The sequence below is a fragment of the Mus caroli genome, unplaced genomic scaffold (genome assembly GCF_978045245.1).
Source record: "Mus caroli unplaced genomic scaffold, Mus_caroli_1 scaffold_7, whole genome shotgun sequence".
Taxonomy (NCBI): domain Eukaryota; kingdom Metazoa; phylum Chordata; class Mammalia; order Rodentia; family Muridae; genus Mus; species Mus caroli.
The window spans coordinates 52,599,808-52,620,000 of record NW_028227262.1 but is presented as its reverse complement, the minus strand read 5'-3'; positions in this window follow the sequence as shown (position 1 = coordinate 52,620,000).

Here is a 20,193-nt window from a genome sequence, read left to right as displayed (position 1 = left end):
TGTGATCTTGCCTCCTCTAAGTCACATAATTCTCTTTCTATGTTCATGGAAGTTCTGTCTAATTCCCAAAGGGAGCATAGAGCTCTAAATTATGATGTCCTCCCGAAGAGTTATGAACGTCACCCCATTAACACTTGACATGAGGAAAAGGCAACTCTTTGAATGGTGAGATAAAAATATGTCCCACCAGTGGAGAGTTATATTTTATCTGTAACTGAGTAATTTAGACTCAAGTGACCTATATCGAGGAAAAGAATTAATAATGAAAAGACGAAGGATTGATGGATTCCTGCCACACAGGAACAGGAAGTTCAGCACATTAGCAGTTAGCTGGATGAATTTGGGACACGATGCTATTCCCAAAATTATCAGGAAGAGAAAATATAATAAAGGAGAAAAAATAGCGTGAACAGTTTCCTACTCCCACCTCCCCGGATGCTCGAGTTCATGCTTCCGTAGATGGAGCTTCTCCATCAGGTTTCTGTTTTGAAAAAAGCTCCGTGTTTTGTGGGCTCTTTTCCAGTGAGAAATAAACCAAAAGTTTTTTGTTTATTTTTGAAGTGATCATTATGTCCTCAGAACATAATTCTCTGAATCCCACTTGTTGGTATTCTAAGAAAATTCGCTGCTTTGTGTGTAAGAAAACACTGTCATCTTCCAAGTTAAAGTCCAGATAAAAATGTATCTAGTTCCTTAGCAAGCCAAACTCCTTAATAGAATTGCTTCTTTGTGGGAACATGGTTTTTCTGAGCATCTTTCTTCACTGCCTCCCTCCGTAATTCTCCTCCACCCCCTCTTCCTCCTCTGCCTCTTTTTCCTCCTTTTCCTCCACTTCCGCTGCCTCCTCTCTTTCTTCCTCCCACATTAGTTCCTGTAACAGCTCAGAAAAAAAATCTGTCCCAGATTTTAAGCACTTTGAAATTCTTATGATAGGAAATGTACCCTGAATTTAATCTGATTATTTAAAAAAGAACTGCAGATTCAATTTCTTATAATAACTTGTTACGATTGTTATAGGATCCATATCTTGAAGACTTAGCTAAAGCCATAAGAAGGAGAAAGAAACCTGAAATATAAAGTTACCAGCCCAAAGCTGTATTTGTTTGATACATAAGCCACTGAAATCATGTCTGGAAATTTTGGAATCCTACCTTTGACTCCAACCCTCCCGCCCGCCTCCCCATCTCATACTGAATGCTGAAAGTGATGTGTGCAGATTTGTGGGAACTGAACTTGGATCGTCTCAGAGATCAATATATGCTCTTAACCACTGGATTGTCCCCCCAGCCCCTGGGGAATAATTTTTAAGGCTAATTTGGCAAAGTGCCATCATGATACTATGAGTGATTCTTTGCAGGATACCAAGGCAAGAGCTCTGTATGAGTTTAACCTTTGATCCTGGAACATCAAACTTCTATTGGCAGTATCAATTCCTGAATGAACAGATTCTCTGGGCTCTGGATCTGTAGAGCAGACTTACTAACATTTTGAAAGCATAGTGGTTTTCTCAGCATTGTGTTCTTGGGTCTAAGGTTTTTTGTTTTTTGTTTTTTGTTTTTTTTAAGGATGTAAAATGATTCCTAACTTAAGGCATTCCTCAAAAGGGGAGGGGCTGATATAGCTAATACAATCAATACTTTTAACACCCTCCAAGAGTTTATGAATGAAATGGAAGTTCAAGTCTCTGACCTTTGGACCTTTTCTTTTAAAAAAAGGATTTATTTTTGTATTAGATACTTTATTTACATTTCAAATGTTATCCCCTTTCCCAGTTTTCCCTCTGAAAATCTTCTATCCTCTCCCCACTCCCCCTGCTCCCCTACCCACCCACTCCCATTCCTGGTTCTGGCATTTGTCTATACTGGGGCATAGAACCTTCACAGGACCAAGGGCCTCCCATTGTTCCCAGACCCATAGAACTTTTATGAAAGAGGGTCCCATTATATTTGGAATTCATTTTTTCAAAGTAAGCTATAGGTATGCTACTTGTGTGTCAAAGATAGGATAAGAATTAAAAGGAAGTAAATAACATGGGCAATGCATCCAGCATAGTGTATATTAGGACTCTGATTTGGATACTGTGATGGTCAATTTTAACTAACAAGCTAAAACAACCTAGAATCATTTGGGAAGAGATTCTTGAGAAATTATCTAGATCAGTTCAGTCTATACACAGGGTTGTGGGAAATGGTCCTGATTGTTAATTGATATAGGAAGATCCAGCCCACCATTGGTGGCAACATACCCTAGACTGGGCTCTAAAAAGTGGACGAGTGAGTGAAAGCTTTGATTATCTCTGTTCTTGATTGTGAGTTGTGACAAGCTTTTTCAAGCTCTAAATTCCATGATTTCCCTGCAGTGGTGCACTCTGACCTAGATTGCTAACTTTATTTCATACGTTGCTTCTTGTCAGGGTATTTTTTATCACAGAAATGAATGAGGACAGGAACCGTGACTTGCTGTTTTCTCAGTTCATGAATGACAGCTTTCAAGGCTACTAGATGCTGATATTTTTGTTTCCTTTTCATAACAGGGCTCTAAGTGCAGGTCAGCTCCTTTGTTTCAACCAACCAGAAAAAGCCACACCTATTAGGACCAATGGAGAAACTATTTATGTTGTGTTGACTCTGAGGTGTAATTCATTATTAGACATTTTTTTTAAACGATAGGTTTGACTTTCATTATTTTTTAAGATCCAAATTGTGACTGTGAAACACATTAGGATTCAAATTTAGTTAATAACATTGTATTCTCTGATGGTTTAAATGTGTCTTTAGTAAAGCATACTTGCTAAAGTGAGACATAAAATATTTATTTTGTAATCTTCAGGTGGATTAGTTAAACATGAAAAAAGACATTGTGATGACAATACTACTGCCATGGTATTTTGTGAGAGTGGGTTTTGCATTGTGTTTTCTATAATTTTGATGTTAAAATTTTATTGAAATGTAATATGAGGAGAATTGGGTACAGAAAAGTGGAGAGATCAAAATATGTTATCTAACTGAGCCAAAATGGACCTTACCCACTTATAAGCAAGCACCTTACTTGGGAGTAAGGTCCCTCCCTATCAGGCTCTTTATCCCCAGATTAATTATTATTTGTAATTGTGTGTGCATGCATGTGTGTGTATGGTATATGTGTGTATGGTATACATGTATGTATGGTATATATGTAAGTATGATGTGTGTGTGTTTGTGTGTGTGTATGTGTATTAGTATTATATTTTGGATATCTTTAATTTAGCATCCAGTTCAAAGACTGACCTATGAGACTGTGTGTCATTACAATTGAGTAAGTACCACTAGTAACTCATTCTATTGGGATGAGCCTTTGGATAGCTCCCAATGAGATGCTGCTACAAATAGTTTTGCTATGAACACTCTAATCTGTGTTCTCCTACACACATGCTACCTACCTATATACGCCTGCACATACTCCTACCATGACCATATCTAGGACTAGAGATTGTAGGGCATAGATTGTATATCTTTTTGGTTCAAAAATGTATGCCAACTCATATCAGAAGTATATTAAAGTTCTTAGACCTCTATGCTTTATACTTTTTAACTTCAGTGCACCTACTTCTCTTCTTAGACATTGCAATGACTGAAGTTTCCTTTACATTTCCTAAGGATATGTAATCTCAGACTCTCACGTTAAGAACCCAAATAAAGTGATTATTAAAATAAACTCCTGTTGATGATAGGAAAATGCTGTTCTGTTCTTAACAAAGTTATTCCAAATTCACCTTCAGAATACAAAATAATTATAACTCAAATTAAATGATGGCAGCTGGTTTGGGTTTATTCTTTACTTCTTTTATCTTATCATTTTTATTACCATTAGAAATGCCTAACCTATGTGCCTTCCTTAACTTAAAATAGTTTTTATGCCAGCATTTTTTCTATTGTACCATGTGACTTGGCTTCCTTTATTAAGAATGTTCAAGGTCCAATTAAAGTTAGAAAAAATTTTCCAAAGCACTCTGTGTGTCATCCTCTGACATAATTCTGTGTGGAAGACATGTGGCTTTGTTTGCTTAGTGCTTGACTCAAAGAATACAGTCTGTGTATTCAAATGCTCCTTTACCATTTCAAAACATAAAATATATCTTAAATTATAGTCTGTTCAATGAATGTAATTTTTGGACAATTGAAATTTTCATCAGTATCTAGCTTGGAAATTGTGATTTACCATCAATAATAGCATTCTAGCAATTTGTTCCAACAAATTATGAATATATAAGACATATTAGAGTGAGAGAAGTTATTGGGAGACAGTACTAGTCTTTGATGCCAGTGGAAGTATGGCTATAAATCCAATGTCTCTTAGTTGTAAGTATTGTGTTGCAATACAAAGCCTGTGCCAATTAAAGCTATAGTCATTCTTAGATAATACTAATAATTTTGAACTGATTATAGGGTTAGATTATTTTCTATTGAACTTAGGGGAAGGTCTAAAGAGGTATTAAGACATACACAGTTTAACCACTAATAATTTTAATTATTCATTCAAGATAAGCCACATGAAAAGTGACTTTATATTCATATGCAGGTTATAATTTTCCTGAGCAGTATATTCCAATTTTATGGGTGAATAGAAATAGTGGGAGAAGAGTACTATTTAAATATGTAAGCCATTATTGGGTGAAATTTAAAAAGCCATTACCCAATGATATGGAAAAAGCAGCCCCCAAGTAAAAGAAAATAGAAAGTGCAAATTTTCTTTTTTTCTTTTCAATTTTTTCAATATAGAGTCTCACATAGAGTTATATATATTTATGGGTTACCATGTTGTATTTGATACTTGTGCATACTATTAAAAAATTTAAGTCAGCAAGTATATCAATGTCTTTATAGCTACATATGTATCTGGTAGAAATACTTCATATCTTTTTTCAAGCTCTTTTGAATATACAGTGTGATGATCTGACATGGTCCTGCTGAGCATTGAAATCTAGAACTTCTGGTCTTGTTGATAATGTAATACTGTCCAGTCAACCTTTTCCTGCCCACAACCAACCTTTTCAGTCGCTGGTAAACACCTCCACTCTGATCTCAGTTTCTAGAAGACCACCTTTGAAATTTTTCCATGAGAATAGGATAAAAGGGTATTTAGTATTCTGTGTCTGGTTTATTTAACTAAGCATGAGATCCTTCACTTCTGCATGTTTTCACAAGTGATAGGATTTCATTCCTGCTATGACTGAATAATATTCATTATATATGCACTATATATTATATACTTAATATAAAATATATTAAATTATATATAATTTTGTAAATATAGCATATGTTTCATGTATGATATATATGTACTTTATATACTACATATAAAATATATACTATATAATACTAATATATAATATGATATAATGTGTATATAAAATATATATTACATATATAATGAATACTATTAAGCCATAGCAATGATATATATACAGTATATGTATGTGTACTATATGCTATGTATTACATACTGTATATATTATGCAGTTTTTCTCATACATATGCTAGTTGAGGAACATGTATTTGGAGATTCAAATGTTTCCAAATGTGGTAACACAGCTGGTGGGATGTACAGGTATAAAGTAATAGAAATTCCATCTTTTTTTCTCTTTGCAACAGATGTTTCTCCTAAATAGTCCAGGCTGTCTTCAAACTTGGAATCCTCCTGCCTCAGCCCTTTGACTGGAAATGTCATCTTTTAACCTATTTAGATGATAAAAATTAAAATATCATAGTACAGGTAGTATTCACTTTGCATATGACTGACTTCCCAGATATCAGCTATCACATCTCAATTAATAACAGCAGATCTCCAACAACACGAGCCATAAGAGTCTAGTAACCACAGGGTTGCTGCTATCATCACATTTAATCCAATTGTGTTTCCTGGTTCTTCCTGACATGAACAACAACTGTGCATCACAGGAAGGACCATGTCACTTCTTTCAAAGGCCCCTAGTGATGGGCCCCAGAGTGATTAGTGTTAAAAATATGTACAGGCAACCATGCAGGTAGTCTGTTACCATTTGTCTCTCCCTCAGTGATAGAGCTGAGAGAAGTTTTATAGAAATGAATCAGAGGAACTCCTCAACCCATGAAGCTAACAGTGAAGGAGGGAAATGTAAAGAGATAATTCTGGAGGTGGAATTAAGATAGAACATATATGAAACTAGAAAGAAAATGCCTTACACATGTGTGTGGACAGCAGTAGGGTTTTTGGGGAATGTGAAGCCCAAGGAACTATGAAAGAACTCACAAAAGGAGACTTCATCAATTTAAACAAGAAAAGCAGGTGCCAGAGAAAGATGAACATATTCACTGGAAGAAATGCTTGCAGACAGGTCATGACACGGAAATGCAAAACTATCTTGCAGATAGTTTCAAAGTTTGAAAGTGATATGATAATCTGCCAGAATGCAGAGATCTGAGTCAGGATCTTCTATGACAGCCAGCAGAAAGCAATCACTGTTCATGCTTGAGAGCATTCTGTGAGATTTTTCTTTTGTTCATTTCTGTAAATGCAATAAGCAAACATATACTAGTTAGCATGGACAACCACAATAAAATATTACAGATTTATTGCTTTAAATTATAAAATGTATTTCTCACAATTTTGAAGGCTGGTGTATTCAAGATGAAGGATTAGCTAGGTAGATTTCATTTTAAGAACTAGTCTCTTGTTCAGTAGGCAGCCACCATCTTTCTATATGTCTAACTGCTTTTCTGATAATTCCAAGACACGGGAGTAGAGAACCAGAGTAGTGTTTAAGGGCCATATTCTTTGAAGCCAACAATCAAACCTGTCAATACACACATCCTTATGACTTAATTGCATCCTAAGTACCTTGAATTGTCTTAGCTTTCAACAAAAGTCATACAGGGGTTGCTGGCCTCCAATAATTTTCAACTTCTGTATTCTTGTCTATCTCTAGATTTTATAAGCATGTGACTGTGAGAGCTATTTACAAGGTATCATGGTATTAATTGATAAGGACCATGGCGTGTTGAAAATGGCAAGGTTGTCTAAGATTAGCACCACCTTCTGCCTCTCAGCAAAAGTGAGTCCTCCACAGTAGATAATATGACTACTGTATTAATTACTTTAGTCGTTACTGTAACAAAATACCCAACAAAAAGCAACTAGGGAGAAATGGTTGATTTCAGCCTATAGTTCAACATGGCAAGGAGGGGGATGCAACAGGAACATATGTGAAAGGTCACACTGAATCTAAGAACTAGAGAAAGAAAGACGAATTCTGCTGTCATAGCCAGTAGGTCTGTCCCCACAAGTTGCCAATTCAAGGTAAACTAGTAGGCATTTATAAGCCACCAGAGGTGAGAACTAGCGAAAGCAAGTGAACAATGCAGCAGACTTAGTATACAATTATTAGATAGAAGACTGAGAGATGCAGAAGATAAAATTAATATACAAATAAATAAATAAAAAACAAGCAAGCAATAAAGAAAGAAGTTGTTCAAAATAACCAGATATGTGATAATCAAAGGTCTATTTTTGCATTCAGTCTGAAGCTCTTTAGTGTTGCAGTGGCATTACAAAACACAGATGCATGGTTCATGCATGTGGGTATTTACAGAAAAAAATAACTGAAAATGTCATCACAAAGTAAATAAAGATAACAAAAAGTAAAGAATAAGACCTACTTAAATAAAAATAAAAGCCTCAACTCATTAGGGAGGCATAGCTATTCTAAACATGTATGTATTACCTAAAATTATTTTTAAAGGTATGAAAGTTAAAACTACTTGACTTACAAATGTGAGCGGGTAGATGTCTGTGATGCAGACACTTTGCAGGCTCGGGTGGGAGGCTTCAATACACACCAAGAGCTTACTTCGAAAAAATAATCAGAACTACAGATTATTAGTGATAATTTTAGCATTAAACAATAGAAGTTGGCATAGCTGTCTTATTTATTAAAAGGATGCATGCTAATTAGCTATTGGCTCTTTAATTGATCTTTTATATGTAGATGTTTCTTTGAAAGTTGCAAAGTCTTAGTTTTTGAATAAACGTTTTATACATTTTTCTCTAACTTCTATGTTAGGTCAAGAAAACAAGTCTTCCTAGTTCTGAGAAGAGTATGTCTTCCACAGAGTCAGTGTTGTTTGCCACATTAAACATATAACTCTGCAAGTTTCTTCACACTTGAAACAATGAAGCTCAAATGCTATGTCAGCAAATTCTACAGCATTTTAAGAAGCAAATTTCCAATGTCATGAAAACCCTCAGAATTCTAAAGGAAAGAGTCCTCTCTCATTTCATTTTATGCATCAAAATATAAATGAAGCAATTTTAGTCATACATGTAAAGATATCAATAAAACAGTGCCAAAAGGCAACACAACAAAACTAAGTTAGCTTTATTCTAGAAATTTAATTCATTTGTGTACCTTTTGAGCGACGATTTCAAAATTTCAAATGAACACTAAATTTCAGATCTATTTATTTAAAATTTATCAAACTACAAGCAGATATAAATTCCCTTTATGTATTAAAGAACTTTAAATTAACTATAAAAAATATAATTCTTTTTTTTATTATTCAAAAAATTTATTTAGAGGTTTTATTTTTATGGAATTTCCTTCTTTTTTTAAAATGTATTTATTTTTTTTATTAGGTAATTTCCTCAATTACATTTCCAATGCTATCCAAAAAGTCCCCAATACACTCCCCCACCCAGTCCCCCACCCACCCACCCCCACCCCTTGGCCCTGGCATTCCCCTGTACTGGGGCATATAAAGTTGGCAAGTCCAATAGGCCTCTCTTTCCAGTGATGGCCTACTAGGCCATCTTTTGATACAAATGCAGTTAGAGACAAGAGCTCTGGGGTACTGGTTAGTTCATAATAATGATCCACCTATGGGGTTGCAGTTCCCTTTAGCTCCTTGGGTACTTTCTCTAGCTCCTCCATTGGGGGCCCTGTGATCCATCCAATAGCTGACTGTGAGCATCCACTTCTGTGTTTGCTAGGCCCCGGCATTGTCTCACAAGAGACAGCTATATCTGGGCCTTTCAGCAAAATCTTGCTAGTGTATACAATGGTGTCAGCGTTTGGAAGCTGATTATGGGATGGATCCCTGGATATGGCAGTCTTTAGATGGTCCATCCTTTCTTCACAGCTCCAAACTTTATCTCTGTAACTCTTTCCATGGGTGTTTTGTTCCCAATTCCAAGAAGGGGCACAGTGTCCACACTTTGGTCTTTGTTTTTCTTAAGTTTCATGCGTTTAACAAATTGTATCTTATATCTTGGGTATCCTAAGTTTTTGGGCTAATATCCACTTATCAGTGAGTACATATTGTGTGAGTTCCTTTGTGAATATGTTACCTCACTCAGAATGATGCCCTCCAGATCCATCCATTTGCCTAGGAATTTTATAAATTCATTGTTTTTAATAGCTGAGTAGTACTCCATTTTGTAAATGTACCACATTTTCTGTATCCATTCCTCTGTTGAGGGGCATCTGGGTTCTTTCCAGCTTCTGGCTATTATAAATAAGGCTGCTATGAACATAGTGGAGCATGTGTCCTTCTTACTGGTTGGAACATCTTCTGGATATATGCCCAGGAGAGGTATTGCTGGATCCTCTGGTAGTATTATGTCCAATTTTCTGAGGAACCACCAAACTGATTTCCAGAGTGGTTGTACCAGCTTGCAATCCCACCAACAATAAAGGAGTGTTCCTCTTTCTCCACATCCTCGCCAGCATCTGCTGTCACCTGAATTTTTGATCTTAGCCATTCTGCCTGGTGTGAGGTGGAATCTCAGGGTTGTTTTGATTTGCATTTCCCTGATGATTAAGGATGTTGAACATTTTTTCAGGTGTTTCTCAGCCATTCTGTATTCCTCAGGTGAGAATTCTTTGTTCAGCTCTGAGCCCCATTTTTTAATGGGGTTATTTGATATTCTGGAGTCCACCTTCTTGAGTTCCTAATATATATATTGGATATTAGTCCCCTATCTGATTTAGGATAGGTAAAGATCCTTTCCCAATCTGTTGGTGGTCTTTTTGTCTTATTGACAGTGTCTTTTGCCTTGCAGAAGCTTTGCAACTTTATGAGGTCCATTTATCGATTCCGATCTTACAGCGCAAGCCTTTGCTGTTCTATTCAGGAATTTTTCCCCTGTACCCTACTTTCTCCTCTATAAAGTTTCAGTGTCTCTGGTTTTATGTGGAGTTCCTTAATCCACTTAGATTTGACCTTGGTACAAGGAGATAGGAATGGATCAATTCGCATTCTTCTACATGATAACACCCAGTTGTGCCAGCACTATTTGTTGAAAATGCTGTCTTTCTTCCACTGGATGTTTTTAGCTCCCTTGTCGAAGATCAAGTGACCATAGGTGTGTGGGTTCATTTCTGGGTCTTCAATTCTATTCCATTGGTCTATTTGTCTGTCACTATACCAGTACCACGCAGTTTTTATCACAATTGCTCTGTAGTAAAGCTTTAGGTCCGGCATAGTGATTCCTCCAGAGGAAGGAATCTTTTATCCTTGAGAAGAGTTTTTGCTATCCTAGGTTTTTTGTTGTTCCAGATGAATTTGCAGATTGTCCTTTCCAATTCGTTGAAGAATTTAGTTGGAATTTTGATGGGGATTGCATTGAATCTGTAGATTGCTTTTGGCAAGATAGCCATTTTTACAATGTTGATCCTGCCAATCCATGAGCATGGGAGGTTTTTCCATCTTCTGAGATCTTCTTTAATTTCTTTCTTCAGGGACTTGAAGTTCTTGTCATACAGATCTTTCACTTTCTTAGTTAGAGTCACGCCAAGGTATATTATATTGTTTGTGAATATTGAGAAGGGTGTTGTTTCCCTAATTTCCTTCTCTGCTTGTTTATCCTTTGTGTACAGAAAGGCCATTGACTTGCTTGAGTTAATTTTATATCCAGCTACTTCACCGAAGCTATTTATCAGGCTTAGGAGTTCTCTGGTGGAATTTTTAGGGTCACTTATGTATACTATCATATCATCTGCAAAAAGCGATATTTTGACTTCTTCTTTTCCGATTTGTATCCCCTTGATCTCCTTTTGTTGTCTAATTGCTCTGGCTAGGACTTCAAGTACAATGTTGAATAGGTAGGGAGAGAGTGGGCAGCCTTGTCTAGCCCCAGATTTTAGTGGGATTGCTTCCAGTTTCTCACCATTTACTTTGATGTTGGCTACTGGTTTGCTGTAGATTGCTTTTATCATGGTTAGGTATGGACCTTGAATTCCTGATCTTTCCAAGACTTTTATCATGAATGGGTGTTGGATTTTGTCAAATGCTCTTTCAGCATCTAACGAGATGATCGTGTGGTTTTTGTCTTTGAGTTTGTTTATATAATGGATTACATTGATGGATTTTCGTATATTGAACCATCCTTGCATCCCTGGGATGAATCCTACTTGGTCAGGATGGATGATTGTTTTGAAGTGTTCTTGAATTCAGTTAGCGAGAACTTTATTGAGGATTTTTGCATCAATATTCATAAGGGAAATTGGTCTGAAGTTCTCTATTTTTGTTGGGTCTTTATGTGGTTTAGGTATCAGAGTAATTGTGGCTTCATAGAATGAGTTGGGTAGAGTACCTTATGATTCTATTTTGTGGAATAGTTTGTGAAGAACTGGGATTAGTTCTTCTTTGAAGGTTTGATAGAACTCTGCACTAAACCCATCTGTTCCTGGGCTTTTCTTGGTTGGGAGACTATTAATGACTGCTTCTATTTCTTTAGGGGATATGGGACTGTTTAGATCATTAACCTGATCTTGATTTAACTTTGGTACCTGGTATCTGTCTAGAAACTTGTCCATTTCTTCCAGGATCTCCAGTTTTGTTGAGTATAGCCTTTTGTAGAATGATCTGATGGTGTTTTGGATTTCTTCAGGGTCTGTTGTTATGTCTCCCTTTTCATTTCTGATTTTGTTAATTAGAGTACTTTCCCTATGCCCTCTAGTGAGTCTGGCTAAGGGTTTATCTATCTTGTTGATTTTCTCAAAGAACCAGCTCCTCGATTGTTTGATTCTTTGAATTGTTCTTCTTGTTTCCACTTGGTTCACCCCTGAGTTTGATCATTTCTTGCCATCTACTCCTCTTGGGTGAATTTGCTTCCTTTCGTTCTAGAGCTTTTAGGTGTGTTGTCAAGCTGCTAATGTGTGCTCTCTCTAGTTTCTTTTTGGAGGCACTCAGAGCTATGAGTTTCTTCTTAGAAATGCTTTCAATGTGTCCCATAAGTTTGGGTATGTTGTGGCTTCATTTTCATTAAACTCCAGAAAGTCCTTAATTTCTTTCTTTATTCCTTCCTTGACCAAGGTATCATTGAGAAGAGTGTTGTTTAGTTTCCACGTGTGTGTTGGCTTTCTATTATTTATTTTGTTATTGAAGATCAGTCTTAGTCCATGGTGATATGATAGGGTGCATGGGACAATTTCAATATTTTTGTATATATTGAGGCTTGGTTTGTGACCAATTATGTGGTCAATTTTGGAGAAGGTATCGTGAGGTGCTGAGAAGAAGGTATATCCTTTCGTTTTAATATAAAATGTTCTGTAGATATCTGTCAGATCCATTTGTTTCATAACCTCTGTTAGTTTCACTGTGTCCCTGTTTAGTTTCTGTTTCCATTATCTGTCCATTGGTGAAAGTGGTGTGTTGAAGTCTCCCACTATTATTGTGTGAGGTGCAATGTGTTCTTTGAGCTTTACTAAAGTATCTTTAATGAATGAAGCTGCCCTTGTATTTGGCGCATAGATATTCAGAATTGATAGTTCCTCTTGGAGGATTTTACCTTTGATGAGAATGAAGTGCCCTTCCTTGTCTTTTTTGATGACTTTGGGTTGGAAGTCAGTCTTATCAGTTATTATAATGGCTACTCCAGCTTGTTTCTTCCTAGCATTTGCTTGGAAAATTGTTTTCCAGCCTTTCATTCTGAGGTAGTGTCTATCTTTTTCTCTGAGATGAGTTTCCTGTAAGCAGCAAAATGTTGGGTCCTGTTTCTGTAGCCAGCCTGTTAGTCTATGTCTTTTTATTGGGGAGTTGAGTCCATTGATATTAAGAGATATTAGGGAGAAGTAATTGTTGCTTCCTTTTATTTTTGTTGTTAGAGTCGGTGTTCTGTTTTTGTGGCTGTCTTCTTTTAGGTTTTTTGAGGGATTATCTTCTTGCTTTTTCTATGACGTGGTTTCCGTCCTTGTATTGGTTTTTTCCTGTTATTATCCTTTGAAGTGCTGGATTCGTGTAAAGATAATGTGTGAATTTGGTTTTATCGTGGAATACTTTGGTTTCTCCATCTATGGTAATTGAGAGTTTGGCTGGGTATAGTAGCCTGGGCTGGAAATTGCGTTCTCTTAGTTTCTGTATAACATCTGTCCAGGCCCTTCTGGCTTTCATAGTCTGGTGAAAAATCCGGTGTAATTCTGATAGGCTTGCCTTTATATGTTACTTTACCTTTTCCCCTTACTGCTTTTAGTATTCTATCTTTATTTAGTGCATTTGATGTTCTGATTATTATGTGTCGGAAGGAATTTCTTTTCTGGTCCAGTCTATTTGGAGTTCTGTAAGCTTCTTGTATGTTCATGGGCATCTCTTTCTTTAGGTTTGGGAAGTTTTCTTCTATAATTTTGTTGAATATATTTGCTGGTCCTTTGAGTTGAAAATCTTCATTCTCATCTACTCCTATTATCCGTAGGTTTGGTCTTCTCATTTTGTCCTGGATTTCCTGGATATTTTGAGTTAGGATCTTTTTGGATTTTGTATTTTCTTTGATTGTCGTGCCGATGTTCTCTATGGAGTCTTCTGCACCTGAGATTCTCTCTTCCATCTCTTGTATTCTGTTGCTGATGCTCGTATTTATGGTTCCAGATTTCTTTCCTAGTGTTTCTATCTCCAGTGTTGCCTCAATTTGGGTTTTCTTCATTGTTTCTACTTCCCTTTTTAGGTCTTGGATGGTTTTATTCAATTCCATCACCTGTTTGGTCTGGTTTTCCTGCAATTCTTTAAGGGATTTTTGTGCTTCCTCTTTAATGTCTTCTACCTGTTTAGCAGTGTTCTCCTGCAATTCTTTAAGGGATTTTTGTGCTTCCTCTTTAATGTCTTCTACCTGTTTAGCAGTGTTCTCCTGCATTCTTTAAGGGATTTTTGTGCTTCCTCTTTAATGTCTTCTACCTGTTTTCCAGTGTTCTTTTGTATATCTTTAAGTGTGTTATTAAAGTCCTTCTTGATGTCCTCTACCATCATCGTGAGATATGCTTTTAGAACCGGGTCTAGCTTTTCTGGTGTGTTGGGGTGCCCTGGACTGGGAGAAGTTGGAGTGCTGGGTTCTGATGATGGTGAGTGGTCTTGGTTTCTGTTAGTAAGATTCTTACGTTTACCTTTAGCCATCTGGTAATCTCTGGGATTAGTTGTTATTGTTGTCACTGTTTAAAGATTGGAGCAGACTCTGTGTTCCACTCACCAGAAGTCTCAAAATCCTGTGGTGGGTGTTGTGGGTAGCTGGCGGGTGTCAGCAGACCCTGCGCTCTAGCTACCCCGGTGCTGGTCTGACCGGAAGAGGCTTGTGGCCCTACTCAGGCAGGATTTCTGCCTCCCCAACCAAAGCAGTCTCAGGTCCCGCGTGATTGGACTGGAGCAGAAGCTGTGTTCCACTCACCAGACGTTTCAAAATCCTGTGGCAGGTGTCGTGCGTAGCTGGCGGGTGTCAGCCGACCCTGGGCTCTAGCTACCCAGGTGCTGGTCAGACCAGAAGAGACTTGTGGCCCTACTCAGGCCGGTTTTCTACTTCCCTAACTAATGCAGTCTCAGGTCCCGCGCGCAATTGGATTGGAGCAGATGCTGTGTTCCACTCACCAGAAGTCTTAAGATCCTGTGGCGGGTGTTGTGGGTAGCTGGCGAGTGTCAGCCGACCCTGCGCCCTAGCTACTCAGGTGCTGGTCTGACCGGAAGAGCAAAAAAATATAATTCTTTAGCAGAGGCATTTCATTTAAAACTAAGACTAAGACTAAAACAAGGCTTCCCAGATTATATACAGATACTCAATTCTATTCTCTTGACCAATGGTTCTATTTTTGTTCCAGTATAATGTAGTTTTACTATTATGGGTCTGTGTACCTTGAGATTAAGATTGGTGATACCTCCAGAACAGGTTTTATATTATTCAGGGTTGTTTTTGGTTATATTGAGACTTTTGTGCTTACATATGAAATTTAGTTTGGTTTTTTTTTTTTTTTTTTCAGTTCTGTCAAGAACTGCATTGGAATTTTGACAGGGATTTCACTGAATCTATGCATTGCTTTTAGAAGCATAGTCATTTCATAACATCAATCCTAGTAATTATGGATGCATGGGTGATCTGTCCATCTTCTGCTACATTCTTCAGTTTATCTCCTTAGGATATTAGTTTTCATTGTGCGAGTTTTCAGTTCCTTGGTTATCTTTATTCCAAGATACATTGTTTTTGAGACTACAATAGTACATTTCTATAAAATAGGATTGTCTTCATGGTTTTGGTATGTAAAAAAGATACTGATTTTGGAAAGCTAATTTTGTAACCTGCCTCTTTGATAAAAGTATTTATCAGTTCTAGGAATTTCTAGATGAAAGAGGATACTTCAGGATATAGACTCAGGTAATGACTTATAGAATAAGCTCTGGTTATAAGCCCAGGGAATAGAACCAACAGTAAATATGCAGAACCTCATGACATTAACAAGTTTCTGTATTACAGTGAAAACTGTCAGTCAACTGAAGATGCAGCCTACAGACTGAGAAAAAAGTCTGAGAGAGGATTAGTGTCTAGAATATAAAAAACCAAACCAAACAAAAAAACCAATAAAACCCAACAGAACACCAAGAGAACAGTGACAACTTAATTTAAATGTGGGCTGTCAAGCCCAACAGAGCATTTTCTGAAGAAAAAAGTACAAGTGTTCAAGAAATATTTTTAAGTTTTAACCATCCACAGCCATCAAAAATGCAAATTAAAACTTCATTTACTTCAGTTGGAATAGCAAAACTAAGAAAACAAAGAAGAGTAAATGCAGGCTTGGATGTGAGAACGGAAGTGGAAGTCCTTACTCACTGTTCGGAGGAGTGCAAACTGGTGCAGCTACTCGGGAAACCAGTATGGCTGTTTCTCAAAAACCTAGAAATAGATTATCATATGACTCAGCTATACCACTCCTTGATATATGCACAAAGGACTCGCTATCTTAATACAGAGATACTTGCTCATCCATGTTCACTGCTGCTCTATTCATAAAGCTAGGGCATGTAAAAAGCTTAAATGCCCATCAACTGGATGGATGATGAAAATCTAATTCTCATTGGAATTTTGTTGAACTTTAAAGAAAAATAAAAACACACACCCTGCCAACAAAATGGATTTACTTGAAGACCATATTAGATGAATTTACTTGTACCGGCGTCAACTCTTTAGATTTGTGTAAATTGAAGTACTCATAAAATCCAGAAAATTAGAAATGGAATACAAGTAGGGAGGGGGAAAGAAAGACTGCATGGGGTGGAGAGATAGTAGAACACAGGCTATATAAAGGGGAATGGAAGAAAGAGTATGAAGTTGGGACAGGGTTGGAGGCTTGGGTAGAATAGCGGTCAGGGGTGTTTTCAGAATGTTGAAAACTCCATACAAAACCCTACTTTAAAATCTCCTATACATATAAAAGAATTTAACTGACATTACCTGTAAATGGAATGTTGATCCTCTCAGAAGCTATAGGTTGACAAACAAAAAACCTAGTTCCTGTTGTGGGATATCTCCCCTCCAGGTCAGAGCTATCCTAGACACCCTCAGAATAATACAGGCTATTCCCAGTGCTCTTGGTTGCTCTTTTAGGAATCAATTGCTGGAATAAAACAGTATGACTAAAAACTGGAGGGTGGCTCTTCAAAAGAGGAGGAAAAGGTTTATTTGGATTATGCTTCCACATCACTATCCATTATTGATGGAAGGGGAAGGCATGCAAGAAAGAACCTGGAGGCAGGAACTGACGAGGAGACCCTGGAAGGACACTCTTTACTGGCTTGCTTTCTATGGCTCCATCCCGCAGTGTTCTTAATACTGGAAGGTGCTATGTAGTCTTGGGGTGTGTGTGTGTGTTGTGATCAACAGTCCCACCTAGCTCTGATCAATAATGATCACTGAGGTAAGATATACCCATTAATGCAATAATGACATGAACCAACTATTTTCTGAATGTATTTAAAGTCTGTTCCACAGAAGGAAACATAGACCATTTGAAGATTCCAAAACTCATGGTTTGATATATCATAGGTGCTAGGGGTAAACCTAACATTACTTTAGGTTGATAAGTAAACACAATATCAAGCTTTGTGAATTTGTATGTCTGTACCTATTATAGATTAGTGCCTCTCTCAGATCTCATCAGAGAAGTCTGTCTGTGCAATGGTGAGAGGTCAATGCAGAAACTGATCAAAATGCAGAGAGTAAGTGCCCGTGGAGTGTCACTATATCATATTATCTCCTCCAAGCCTCAGAAACCATTATGGAAGATGAGACAAGGTTGTATAAGCCAGAGATCAGGAAAGACTAGAGTGAAACAGTGTCTTCTGGACCCAACAGGAATGTTATAACTATGAACTCACAGCAGTTGTGATTCCTGACCCAACACCTACACAAAAGCAAGGCTGTCAGCAGAGGACATAGGAGAGTGTGATAATTTGAGTGAAAATGCCCCCTTGGGCTTAAGTATCTGAATTCTTTATCTCCATTTGGTGGAACTGTTTGAGAAGGATTACAATATGTGGAAGAGGTATGACCCTAGGGAATTGTTTGAGGTTTCAAAAGCCCAAGCCGTTCCCAATTTATGCTCTTTGCTTCATAATTATGGATCAGATGTAAGCTCTCATCCACTGCTTCAGCACCATGCCTGCCTGCCTGCTTCCATGTTCCCTGCTATGAGGAACATGGACAACTTAAACTCTGGAACTCTCAACTTCAGCAACCATTTTCCTTTATAAGGAGTCTTTATAAGGAGCTTTGGTCATGGTACCTGTCTTAGTTAGTGTTTTACTGCTGTGAACAGACACCATGACCAAAGCAAGTCTTATAAAAAACAACATTTAATTGGGGCTGCCTTACAGGGTCAGAGGTTCAGTCCATTATCATCAAGGTGGGAGCACGGCAGTATCCAGGCAGGCATGGCACAGGAGGAGCTGAGTGTTCTATGTCTTCATCCAAAGGCTGCGAGTGGAAGACTGACTTCCAGGCAACTAGGGTGAGGATCTTATGCCCACACCCACAGTGACACACCCATTCCAACCAGGTCACACCTATTCCAACAAGGCCACACCTCCAGATGGTGCCACTCCCTGGTCCAAGGATATACAAACCGTCATAGTGCCTCATCATGGCAATAGAAAAGTAACTCAGAAAAATACAGGGTGGGGAGGGTATTATGAGCCCCCACCCTTGGCCAAGGAGATATTGACAGTTCATGGTTTCTGGGGAACAGAGAATCACTTTTTAAACAGATGCTTCTCCTTTTAGGTTGACTATACTCAGTGTATGATTCCACAAATTGGACTTGGAGGTTTGTAAAAAAAAAAAAAAAAGGACATGGTGTTGGGAAAGGATAAAAGATAGACTAAGGAAGAGGTTATATGATTACAGGACGAGTTACAGGGCTGAATAGGATTATCCATGAATGAAATTTTCAAAGAATTAACAAATTTTCTTTTCAAAAAAGGCATGAATGCACACAGTGCTGATGGTATCATATAAGGCAGTGCTGGAGGTTTGTCAGTGCCCCAAGGAAAGATGGGAAAGAAGGGAAGTGTGATGAATAACATTGTATCCAGAAAAACAAGCAGAATGTTGAGTGAAGTAAGCCAAAACTCAGAAAGATAAATGCAACGTGTTTTATCTTATTCAGAATCTAGATAAAATAGTACTTTGAAAAGATGTGAAAGTGGAATAGGAACTATTTGGCTCTCAGAAGGAAACCAGGGAGAGATGGGTCAAAAATATAATATTAGAGGCAGAATATAATAAAAGTATGTTTTATACATGTAAGAAAATATTACACTGAAGCTCATTATTTTGCATAAATAGTATTACTGATAAAAGGAAGGGGAAAGGGGAATTTACATTTCAAGTACTTAAAAATACATTATTTTAATTTCTAGGGGCTTGGCACTTTATCAAAACAAAAGGTTGGGGAGATATTTTTAAAAAGAAAGATTTAATCCTCTTAGCAAGTTTCCAATATATATTGTTTACTGTAGTCACTTTGCTTTAAGTTAAATTTCCAGGATTGCAAAAAAAATGTAATATATGAAAAAGAGAAAATGAATTTCTCTTTATTTGGGGAGGAGGGGAGTATGCGATTTTCCAAATAGGAAATTAAGTGATTTCTGTAAATAAGTCAACATAACCACAGACCTTCATGAGGAAACTGAATGCAATACTCATAACCAAACTCAAAATTTGTGTACAAAAACTTTCTAGAATGTAATTTTGAAAAGACAATATTAGCACCAAGTATTTGTCATACTTAGGGAGACATTTAATAGTGAACATAATTTGTGTGGAGAAAAATTATAGTGCCTCAGCCTTTTATTTAAAATTACAAAAGAACAGGCTGTGGTGTGCATGCTTTTAATCAAAGTACTCCAGAGCTACAGATAAAAGAGTGAGAGGTTCAAGACCACCATCAGCTACATAGCTAGTTCAAGACCTGTTGAACCTTTTATATCAAAATTAAAACCAAAATTGTTTTATTCATTCAAAGACATAATATGGTAAAATGTTACTTCTCCTGTGTTGATCTATGGATTAAATAAAATCCCAATTTAAACTCCAAAAGATATTTAAGAGGCAATTTATTACCTAATTTTTAATTTTAGTGGAGGTTCAATTGCCCAACAATAACCAAGAGACTCTTGAAGAGAACAAATAGAATGAGCTGAAAGGACTAGCACTCCCAGAAGAGAAATCTAATAGTTAATAATTAGCTTAGACTAGCATGATATGCAAACCAAGCAGGCTTAAGTTCTCTGTATGAAACCCACACTCAGCTGGTACTTTTCCATGTGGCAGAGGCTTTGCAACTTTAGGGAAAGGGGATGAACCTTCAGATAAATCATACTAGAACCATTTCTTATGTAAATAGAAGAAAAATCAAGATGGAATCCATATTCT